We start from the raw sequence: 12711 nt of genomic DNA on the forward strand, positions 1-12711 counted from the left end.
CTAGCCAGCGTGTGTCAAGATTGGTCGGGACTGCCGACCGAGGCGAGGAGGAATCCGGCCTACGATCTTTCCTCAACCGCAGCCATGAGGGTCGAACCCACGTTGAGGAAAGAGATCCTCAGATGGCTCCGCTGCCTCAGATTGAGGAACTACAGCGAGCCCTGGATCAGTTAAAGACTCATCAAAATAAGCAAGGGCAGGTTCGGCAGTGTTAGCTGCCCCTCTCCCGTCAAGATTCAGAATGTCTGACATGCGAGCATTCGATGGGAATTTCGATCTGTAGGATCATTTGTACGAGTTCAATGACCCCATAGAACTCCACAAAGTCTCTGACTTGACAAAATGTCGTTGCTTGGCAGTAACTCTTACTTCTCATGCCAAGCGATGATTCAAGTCACTCCCAGCAGGATCAGTCAGCTCGTGGCCTCAGATGAGCTCGACATTTCTGAGACACTTCCAGGGAAACAGGAAGTTCTCGATGCCTCTAAGCTATCTCAGCAACATAAGGAAAGAGAGGGACGAGCCCCTCCAATCTTATATTGACAGATTCCATAGAGATCTCCATAAGGTAGCTCACACTCCTAAAGAGTCCGTTCGGACTCTCATCATAGCGGGAGTTCGTCCACAGACAGATCTGTGGAAAGAGCTGTAATCTGAGGATGATATTTTCCTCACCTGCTTCTACAGTCTTACGGAGAAGTGCCTCCTTATTGAAAACTTTGTGGTAGCACTCAACCGCCACAACCCCAGTCCTTTGGGCAGTGTGCCTGGTCGGGGGGAAAGTAGAAGGGCTGATCACATATAGGCTAATGACGATCAGCAAAAAGGAAAGAAGCAGCAGTATGAGCCCAAGAAATCTTACGCCCCAGTTCCTCGTCACGATCGTGACAAGAGTCAGTACACTCCTTTGAATGTATCGGTTTCTGCTATTCTTGATAAGTCAGAAGAAACCGGCCTGCTCGGGGAGCCTGAGCTTATGAAAAATCCCCCTTCAGCCAGAAACACTAGGAAGTACTGTCGTTATCATAGGGATAACGGGCATCACATCGATGAGCGTCGAGCCCTTAAGTAAGCAATTGAAGACCTCATCAAGCAGGGACACTTAAAAGAGTACGTTGATGACTCTACTCCCGTAAGGGAGAAAAATTAGGAGGAACTAGGCAAGAAGCGTCGTGGTCGCAAGGGTATCTACAGCGTAGGAGTCATCTTTGGGGGACCACACCTCGCAGGAAATTCGCGAGGTGCCCAAGAAAGGTATGCTCGCGTAACTCATTACGACCCCATCAGTGTAATGAACACGACGCCGCGACCATCTAAGGTTCGCAGAAATGAGGAAATCACCTCCTCCGAAAAAGACACAGTTCGATTACATCATCCCGATAACGATGCTCTCGTCATCACGCTCCAAATAGGGCGTTGCAACGTCCATCGAATGCTAGTGGACAATGGAAGCACCGTGAACATCTTGTTCCTGCGAGCTTTCGAAAGAATGAATCTAGATGAGGCCGATTTGAAGCTTGCCTCCATTCTGCTATATGGTTTCACCGGGAATCATTTGATCCCCAAAGGGACGATCTCGCTCCCGGTCACATTGGGTGACTCCAACGAGGTGACCAAAATTACTGAGTTCCTAGTAGTGGACTGTTTGTCCACTTTTAATGGCATCTTGGGACGACCTCTACTAAGAAACTTCAAAGCAGTCACTTCGATCTACCATCTGAGATGAAGTTCCCCAGCCCGATGGGGATAGGGGAAGTTAGCGGATCTTAACGCGCATCTCACGACTGCTATGTAAGGGCAGTGCAGATGGTGTGCAAGGGAAAAGGCAATCCACTGGGCATTCCTGAACAGGTAATAGCGATCAACCGGATCAAACCGCAGCCTGGTCCAGTTGAAGATAACATGGATCCTCGTATTCATGAATGCCCTTCCAGTGGGCTGGTTGAGGACCTGTCTGAAGTGTCAGTCGATCAGTGCGAGTTGAGCCGGTGCTAAGAATTGGAAGTAATCTCAATCCCTAGCTCGCCCATGACCTAACCAACTTCCTTAGGGAATATATCGAAGTGCTTGCATTGACTCATGCCGACATGGTCGGGATTAACTCGAATATCATTTGCCATGCCCTGAACATCGATAGTGAGGCCAGGCCGGTCCACCAGAAGAGATGAGCAATGGATCCGGAGCAATATGCTACCTTGAAACTTGAGGTAGATAATCTCCTTTTGAATGGATCAATCCGGGAGGCGCTCTACCCAAGCTGGGTTGCCAACCCAGTTTTGGTAAAGAAGCCCAACGACAAGTGGCGGACCTGCGTAGATTTCACTGACCTCAACAAAGCCTGTCCGAAAGTCAGCTTTCCCTTGCCAAGAATTGATCAGCTCGTTGATGCCACCTTCAGGCACGAGCTGCTGATTTTTATGGATGCCTACTCGAGATACAATCAAATTTTGATGTACGAGCCGGATGAAGAGCATACCTTATTTGTTACAGATCGGGGGCTGTATTGTTACAGGGTTATGCCCTTTGGCCTGAAAAATGCGGGAGCAACTTACTAGCGGCTGGTTAACCGGATGTTTTCCGAACAAATCGAAAAGTCGATGGAAGTCTATGTCGATGACATGCTGGTGAAATCGCATGTCGCTTCTAATCACATAACACATCTCACTGAGATGTTTGGCATACTCCGGAGATATAGAATGAAACTCGGTCCTCTCAAATGTTCGTTTGGAGTTTCCTCGGGAAAATTCCTAGGGTACATGGTTAACCAGAGAGGAATAGAGATCAACCCCGAAAAAATCCAAGCTCTCCTCGATATGAAAAGCCCGACCAACTGAAAATAGGTTTAAAGTCTGAATGGGTGAATAGCGGCACTTAGTCACTTCATATCGAAGGTAACATATCGTTGCTTGCCATTATTTAATATACTGAGGGCCAACAAGAAATTTAAATGGACTCCTGAGTGCGAACAAGTATTCCAGAGCATTAAAGAGCATCTCGGAAAGCCACCTCTCCTGTCTAAGCCTCTCTCGGAAGAAATTCTTCTTCTGTATCTGTCCGTCTCTTAGTACGCGGTCAGTGTAGCTTTAGTCCGAGAGGATAATAGAGTCCAATAGCCAGTATATTATGCAAGCAAGCATCTGTTGGACGCCGAGATGCGGTATCTGAAAATGGAGCGATTGGCTTATGCCCTGCTGATCACTTCTAGAAAGTTGCGACCTTACTTCCGTGCCCACACAATCCATGTATTGACCAATTACCCACTTAAGCAAGTCCTTCAGAAACTAGAGGCTTTGGGTAAGTTGCTCAAATGGGCCATGGAACTAATTCAGTTCGATTTGCAGTACATACCAAAAGCAACCATCAAAAGGCAGGCTGTTGTCGATTTCATCTCGAGGTTCTCATATCAATCGGTTAAGGAATCCAAGCAATAGGCCAGCGAAGTCACCTAGGAAACCGTCCAAAATCTATCGACCTAGAGCCTTTACGTCGATGGATCGTCGAACAGGAAAAGGGTCAGAGCATGCCTCCTTCTCCTCAGTCCCGAGGGGATTTGTATTCACGGCATTCTTCGGTTTAGGTTCAAAGCAATCAATAACGAAGCTGAGTATGAAGCTCTGCTCATTGGACTGCGGTTGGCAAAAGAAATGGGATCAATCGCGATCAGTATCCATAGTGACTCCATGCTGGTTGTCAACCAGATTTTGGGGGAGTATCAGGCCAAGGAAGAAAACATGATCGGCTATCTAAAGAAAGCTAAGGCTGCACTCGAGCCATTTAAGCACTTCACGATCATGCATATTCCCAGAGATAGTAATTTTGTCGCGAATGCCTTGGCAAAGATAGCCTCGTCGCTAGACTCAGATACACCAAAGAGTATTCCTGTTCGGTTCATAGAGGCCCCCAGGCCGTGAATGTGATCGAGTCAGTTTCCTAGATAACCCCGATTATCTAGTATCTCTGAGACGGGACCTTTCCCAATGACAACATCGAGGCAAGAACCTTGCGAACCAAAGCTACTCGTTACACACTTATAGGAGATCAATTGTACAAGCGAGGGTTTGACGCCCCTCTCCTCCAATGTGTAATCGATGAGGAAGTAGACTATATCATAAGGGAGATACATGAAGAGATCTGTGGTAACCACACGACCGCACGATCTCTCTCCAACAAAGTTGTTCGTCAAGGGTACTACTGACCCTTGCTCTAAGAAAACACCTATAGCTTTGTTAAAAAAATGTGACAAGTGCCAGCGGTTTGCGAACATACCGCAAGCTTCTTCCCATCAGCTGATAACTATGTCCAGTCGCTGGCCATTCTCCATGTGGGGAATCGATCTCATCGGACCTATGCTAGTTAGTAAATGAGGAGTCAAGTATGCGGTGGTCGCGGTAGACTACTTCACTAAGTGGGTCGAAACCGAACCTTTGGCCGCGATCACCACAAAAAACTCAAGGATTTCGTCTTCAAGAACATTGTGTGTCGCTACGGAATTCCTCATACCCTTATCTCTAACAATGGAAAGCAGTTCAATAACAAAGAATTCAAACAGTTCTGCGATAAGCTGGGTATCCACAAAAAGTTTGCCTCGATCGCGAGACCGCAAGAAAATGGTCAGGTTGAAGCTGTCAGCAAGACCAACAAGCACACTCTTAAAACCAAACTTGGCACTGCCAAGGGTAATTGGGCTGACGACCTCTCTGAAGTCTTGTGGGCATATAGGACAACTCCGAGAACCTCTTCCTCAGAAACACCCTTCTCGCTAGCCTATGGCTGCGAGGCAATGATCCCTGTGGAGGTAGGAACTGGTTCACTACGGAGAGACCTGTTCGACAAAGCAGACAATGAAGCGCTTATTCGTGCAAGTCTGGATTTAGTTGAAGAACATCGCAGCAAGGCTCAGCTAAGGATAGCAGCCTACCAGTAGCGCACGAAAAGGTTCTTCAACTCTAAAGTTAGAAAAAGAGACTTCCAGGTCGGTGACCTTGTTCTAAAGGAAGTCCTTCTCGGTACGCGGGAACCGAGTGCGAGAGTATTAGGGCCGAATTGGGAAGGCACATACTGCATCACCAAAGTAATAAGACCGGGGACTTGTCACCTCAAAAGGCTGAACGGTTCCGAAATACCACGAGCTTAGAATGCCGAACATCTCCGCCTATATTATCAGTAATTTCGAACTCACCTTTATTCTCTTTTAAAGACTTTACTTTTCTCGAGACTTGTAAATAACATAAGTTCTTTTGTAATATCTTTTCCCACAAGTATATAGTTTTGTTCGCAAAAATGTTATTCGTACAAATAATATTGTAAACAGTTAGAAAGCGACCTTGTGTCCACATGTGTAATGTTTATGGGGTACGAAAAGTTATAAGTACTCACAGATGATTAAGGAAACGATCTCTTTATTTATTAAAATGAAAAATAAATAAGTACATATTAAGCGAGCACAGGAAAAGCAGTACAATCACTGGCTGTCATCCCCAGCGCCGAGAGGTGCGACTCAACATCCCCAGGCTGGTCGCCAACCACCTGGGCTGCTGCAAGCTCCTCTGGGACATACTACTCTGGATGCTCCTCTTCTGGATCAGGTCCCTGAGCTGCTTCCTCATCCTTGGCCCATGCCATGTAGTTGAGGATATCCTGGTAATCTTTCGGGAGGTCGGTCAGATCGATGGTGGGATTCTCCGGCCGAAGGGCATAGATGAACTAAATCATCCAGTCAGCAGCCCTACTCTCAATCTCCAATTCTTGTCGCTGCATCTCTTTGGTCAACGAAGCGACACGACCCTGGGCGAATTGGAGTTCGGCCTCAAGCGCCCACCTTTGCTTCTATATGGTCTCCCATAGCTGCGCCCTTTCCTGTTCTGCTCGGAAGGCCCGCTCGGAGGTCGTTCATAGCTCCAACTCTTTCTCGCCAACCTCTTTGGTAAGCCTGGCCACTGTCCTTTGGAGCTCTTTAACTTCCTCTCCTCGCTTCTCCAGCTCAGCCTTTTGAAAATCCATCGAGCGAAGTGTAGCACTCCTCTCAGACAGGTATTGATTCGCCTGAGCGGTAGATAGGTCTTTCTCAGCTTGTGCAGCTTCTAAGTCTTGTTTAAGTCGTGCGTTCTCTTCTCTTAACTTGACCAGCCCCCTAACAACCCCTAACTGAATCTTCTGTAGAGACAAATGCATGGTGAGCAAGGCCTGCGTAACGAAGAGAGTAAAGAGTTAATTTCTTTTCTATCGAAAAAAGCAAGGAAATATAAAAAAGTCCTCGCTGGGGACGGTTCGTTTTACCTGGTTTAGGTGTTGAAGGACGTGGATATCAGATCCATGGGGTTGGAGGTCACGAACTGCTCAGACGCTTCCACGAGCTGGCACTCCAGCAGGGTAAACACCACCGGTTGTAAATGTTCTGGAAGTTGCCCCATAGAGTTCAGCACGGGCGTGCCCGTACTCTCGACGGGTAGCGTCTCGCCCGCTGGTTCCTTGCCTGGCTTTCTCCTAGGATCCGTGGCCTCCCTTTGCCTTGTTTGCAGACTCTCTGGGGTAATGGTAATACCAGTCGCACCCCCAGGAGGCCATCCTGAGCGGAATGCCTGATAAGGCTGCGACCTCTCGAGCTGAACGCCTAGATCCTCCAGCTCAGATTCAGACCCCTCGGCCCGAAGCTGCTTCCTCTTTTTAGACTTTTAGGCCAGTGTCTTCTGCTTGGGGCGACTAGCCGTAGGTTGAGAAGCACCTGTAGGTCGAATCGGTGCACCCGCCGGAGTCCCTTCGATGGGGGGACCGCTGGAAGCCGTCCCGATTGGTCTGGTGACGCGAACTCAGTGGAAGTTAAACTTCCTTGGTTGCGGTTACCTAGGCACTTTAGGATGCATGGTCGCTACATGTGAACATCGTTAGTTAAACAGGTCGATGCATGCAAATAACAAAACTGGCTAAGGTTGTGACACTTACTCGGTAAGGTTTCTAAGGTCGATTCGGGATTGAAGAAACCGTATTTCTGCAAGTTCGCGGTTGTCACGAGCAGCCTCACGTCGCGACTTTGTTCAAGCAAAAGGTCGAAAGCAGTGATTCTATCATGATCAACAAGAGCCAATAACCTGGTCGTTTTGTTGACTGCGAAGAAACAAAAAATTCATTAGCGAAGATTAAACGAAAATTCGCCAAGTCAAAAAAAGGAAAACCTACTCTGCTCCCTAAACTGGCAAATGCCATCATAGTGAAGAAAGAAAAACTTCGTCTTGTACGCCCTGACGTTGCTGGGGTAACCGTGTATTCCTTCCTCGATCGTAGATCGCTTCGAGAGGTAGAAAGAGTCCTTGTCTTTATTCTTCTTCAGATAATACGAGCAACCGAGCTCTAACGTAGTTAGCTTGCCTAAACCATTCTTGCCGCATGCGATATACATAGCCACGACTATCATATACGCATTTGACATAAACTGCAATGGTGCGACCCCGAAATGATCAAGGGCCGATGTAATAAAAGGGTGGAAAAGGATTAACGCTCCATTCTTAAAAATGTTCTTGGAGATCGCAACCATTCTTTCTGGCAGATTTCGAGTTGTGTATGTCCTATGTTGGTAGACCTCTATGCTGAGAGCGTATTGGTCTACCACTTTCTGAATATCTCTGCGGTGGCTACTGCTAGAATCTCCTGAGAGGGACCCACTGAGGCATCCTGCACCGGTGAGCTCGCTCCCTCATCTGTCCTAGTCGCTGAGGGGTCTATTTCTCCTACAGTATGAAAAAAGCGATATGCAGGAATTACTCAGTCGTCGTACACTATTTCGTACGATGACGTGGAGGAAAAAGTGAACACTATCTTCCTCAAACCCTAGAAAAACCCTAAAGAGTCCTTGGGGGCCACCTCCAAAGACTCAAACCTTAGGAGAAAGCTTATTCTCCAATCAACCACCAGCAGCAAACATTCACCATTTTCGCATAACCATCTCCAAAAAATAGAAAAAGGAAAGTGATAAGAGAATCATCCTTACCTCTTGAGTATGAAGATTGATCCTCTTGCTCTGAACATCAAGTGCGCACCTGTAATGACTCCATTCTACTCATATTGTTTTAAAATATACATAGTAAAAATACATGTAAAATAACATAAAAAGTTGGGCCCAAATTTTTCTTTCATTAAACATATACATTCTTTATACAAATTTCGTATCATGTACAAAAACTATTAAAAACAAGGTGGATAGTGTAGCCATTTCCCTTCGCTTGCCGACGCCCATCTGACCGTATCGTCACCTAGATCCTGCAAAACATAGGAAACAACGGGGTGAGTACTAAAATAATGCTCAGTAAGCAAATCCTCTATTCATCTAACCCCGTAACTCTCTCTCTAATTCTTTTCTTGCAATGCTCATTTACTCTTTCTCTTATACTTCTCTCTATTTTCTCTTTCTCATAACCCAAGTCACGGCCTCATCTTACCGGAGGCACAGCCTGGACTCGCTCCCGCTCTACGTGACTTCTACTCATTCTAGCCAATCGGACTCGGTTATGCATGGATTCAGAACCCTTGGCCATGTGAGTATATAATCTCTCTCTCTCAGGTACTCTCGGGTATAGCCTCATTTGCATGCACTCTCACGGGCTACACCACTTCTCTCTCTCATACTCATGCTGCTCTCTCAATGCGGCGTACATGCGGGAATACTCTACCCATTACATCATTTCCTGTTTTGCCCTCGCTTTTCCTTGTAAATTTCATCTACATTCTTTGAGTCATTACACTCACACCCACACACTAACCTATTCTCCATGAAATTTTTTTACATTTCACTCCCCACTTTCCTGCTAATTAGGGGTAGAATGGTCATTTTGCCCCTATGGAGAATTCTCTAGAAACCTCACTAAACTTTTCAACTGACCCTTCACCCCGGCAAAAAGTTACAGAGTCGACACCGCCTTACTCAAAGCCAACGTTGCCTAAGACTGTTCTTCCAAAATTTCTCAAATCTCAACCAAATTCAAGGCAAACACTCAACCAACTCAACATACAAACTCAATTAAAGCTGAATCAAAGAACATTTAAACAATACAGCAAATCTTAAGTACGTACCTCAAGTGGGGCGTTACAGCAGCCGTCTGAAGGATGGAAAACCAGGGCTCACAAAAGTTTCTTGTTCTTTTTGAAGAGGTGAGTATTGTGACATTGCTTGAAGTGAGCGAGGGGTTTTATAGTGAAGGAAGCAGCGTTTGGTTTCCCCGAAGTCAAACGACATTTGAACGGAAATCATCTCTCACTGTTGAATGCGTTCACATCTGCATTTAATGTTCTGATAGGGAATGTCGTTTCAGCATGGCTGTCACTTATTGTGCATAGGACACGTTTTTCAGAGCAAAAGGTGTTTCATTAATGTATTCGCTGCCAAAGCGCAACGAATAACATCTGAAGAGGTCGTTAGATAAAACACTCTTCATCGCGTGTCAGTTGCGGAGTGATGTGACTCTTTGCCTTCAACGAAAAATACGCCAAGTATAATCAGGTCGTGAAACTCGGTCAAGACCGGAATCATCGCTGTGGCACTGAACAAGGTCTAGTATAGGTCGCAGACCTTATGAAAAAAAAAAGACCATTTCAGGTTGCCTATATGGAAATATTTTGCGACCTCCGCACAACCAGGTCAGATTGACCAGCGGTCACTCAGCACATCAAATCAATGCATGATTGTGTAGTTTTCAAGGTTTGATCCTCAAACCTTAAAAACTAGAGGACTTCTGTTTTGCCTAAGAAAGTAGGGCTAACGCCGAGCCTTGTCTGCATGGGTGGTTGGAGCTTAAAAAGGTCCTACATCTACTCAGATGCAGCCACGTCGCATGATGACGTGAGCAGCATGCTCCTACCAGTGCAGTGGGTATACGCCAGATTGGAAAAAGGCTAGAAAAGGTCCACGTGTCCAATCCTTGTATAAGTCGAGGAAATCACTCGAGCAAGTGAGTAATGGGACGCAAAGAAGGATTTGCACGGCATCTGCCCTACTCACAAATTTAGTAATCATTACCTTTATTCATCCCACTATAAATAGAGGGCTCCTCTCCCGTTTGTGGGATTAGCTAATTTTTCTCTGAAATAGAATACATACTCTCTCTCTCCCTATTGTATTTCTTAAACTATAAATCAGCTCGCTGAATGCGACCTGACTTCACTCATTAATACAATATCAGTGGACGTAGGATTCACTTGTGCGAGCATTCGAACCACTTTAAACGTTGTTCTTCATCCCTTAATCAAACACTCCCATAACCGCGTGTGACTTCCGAGTCCGCTCAGCATTTCCCACGTGTGAATAGTTTGTGTCAGATTCACGCATCAACAAACTTCAACAAAGAAAAGGAAAAAAAAAAAAAAAAAAAACCTTACAATTGCAGTTTATAAATGAAGGATAAACTTAAGGAATAAGCATGCTATAATAGAGAATTGCTAACAGGGACAACACTGATCAAATTACACTGGAATTGAAACCATGGCTAACACAAAGAGATCTAGTATTCTTAATTAAGTAAAACAAGTTGATTCTATGTCCCCCTTCTACTATCAATTATATTAAGCATAATGAATTATTTAAGAGGGATGAGACAAAACTGCAATGCTAAAATGGCAACAATAGAGAATTGCAAAGCTGCTCGTGGTACCATTTTAATATGTCATTCATATCAAGAATAGGTAGAGTAGATCCCACATTCATGTTGGGCAAGACAGTACGATAGACAAAACTATAGGGCCACTCGTGCAAACTTTGTATTTGGCAAATAAAAATTGAAAAACATAATTAATTATCTTAAAATAACTTAATTAACACATTATTTCATGAAATAATACTTGTGCATGCTGCAAAATTAATAAAGAGGACTACTTGATCTATGTCCAATATAAAAATGATCATAAATGAAGCTTACTGTTGATTGATTATTTGGTGGTTCCGAAATGATGCTGCATGTCAAAGCTAGGATAGGCCTTTTAAGGCAGACAAAATTTCATAACCAAAATGACAACATTAGAAAATTGCAGAACCATTCATGCAAGGAGTGGGATAATCCAATTAACCGAACCAGATGAGATAAACATGAAACTGAACCGGTTATTTGGTTTAGACAAAAAGGTAAACCAAACTGGACCAGCTTATGGGATAAACCGAATTTAAACCAAACTGAATATTTGGTTCGGTTATCCGGTTTTCGAATTCAATCCTAAATTCTACATTTTTTACATTTAAGTCCCTAAATTCAGATATTTATTATTTTATATATAATTTCATGTTGTATTTTTATTTTATTTTGGTATTGTTGTTGTATTCTTTGTGTGAAAAACACATTAAATTACCTATTTGCAAATGTTGAATCCAGAATATGAAATAAAAACATAAAGTATTCAATTATACATTACTCAATACTCATCAATAAAAACATTGGCATAATTAAAAAGTGAAAACAATTGCAAATAAAAAAAGTCTTCTTCAACCATCTTAAAAGTTAAAACACCTTGCTTCAAAATTTAGATCTCCAATCCAAAGTCCAAACTTCTTCAATCTGCTACAGTGCTACCAAATAAGCATAACAATTTAGGCATGCATCTGCATCTGCATGTGCAATAAACTTGTAGTTAGCAACTCTCCAAAAAATAGAAATTCAAAGCAAAAGATGGTCCACCGAAAAATATCAATGTTGTGGAAAATTGAAATTTAGCATGGTGCTGCAAAATAGGTGGAGCTTGTCTCCCTTCTAAATTCCCTTTTAACTACATACAGTAGTTCAAAAAATTTAAAACGATAATCATTTCCCCTGCCTATATGTTTGTACTTAGACCAAATATTAACCTTAACATAGGCAAATGCAATATATCTTAATTGAAAATCAGTTCACAACAAATAAACATAACAATAGTTCAAAAAATTTAATAAACATAACCAAGTAAACCCTAAACCATTTAATCATCAATGACAATGTAACTCATATATTGGAAATTTGGAATACCCTGCAATCATCAAGGTGAGTTAGACTACTTTCCAATCCCAAAGACGAAAACTCTACACAAAGTGGGACAAACAAGTTAGCTAAAATCATAAATAATGATGGAAAAGATATAATTATAATTGAAAGTTAACAAAAAAAGTTACCCGACTCAATTTTAGATAATTCCTCTAAGCTTTCCTCAATGGTCAATAGTCCACACGTATTCCTAATCCAATTTTGTATACAAATAAGAGCCTCCACCATCTTAATAGTAAGGGAGCTACGAAATGGATCTAAGACATGAGCCTTCGTACTAAAAGCCGACTCAAATGCAATCGTTGAAAAAACCATAGCCAATACATCTCGTGCTATCATAGACAAAACAACATATTTTGTTGAAAATTAGCCTTCCACCATTTCAAGATATCAAAAGTTTTGTCTTTGTCATCCTCACAATCGTCTGCTAAATACGTATCCAACTTTGTTTTATGCTTAACAGCTTTGCAGCCTTTTTCTCATTATACATAACCCTCATGAAGTCCTCATTATCAACAGTTGCACCATGCACATCAATATCAATTGGAACTTGCAATTTCTCACTTGACTGCTCATTGTCATCCACCATAAGCAAATTGTATTGCTCAAATAAAGACAACAAAGCTTGTTTCACTTTTCTCATCAACTTATCAGTTACAACAACATCATAGGACTCATTAATTACCCAGTCCACTTATTCTAACTTGTGCCTAGGATCCAGTAC

This window comes from Pistacia vera, unplaced genomic scaffold (genome assembly GCF_008641045.1).
Source record: "Pistacia vera cultivar Batoury unplaced genomic scaffold, PisVer_v2 Contig341, whole genome shotgun sequence".
NCBI classification, from domain to species: Eukaryota; Viridiplantae; Streptophyta; class Magnoliopsida; order Sapindales; family Anacardiaceae; genus Pistacia; species Pistacia vera.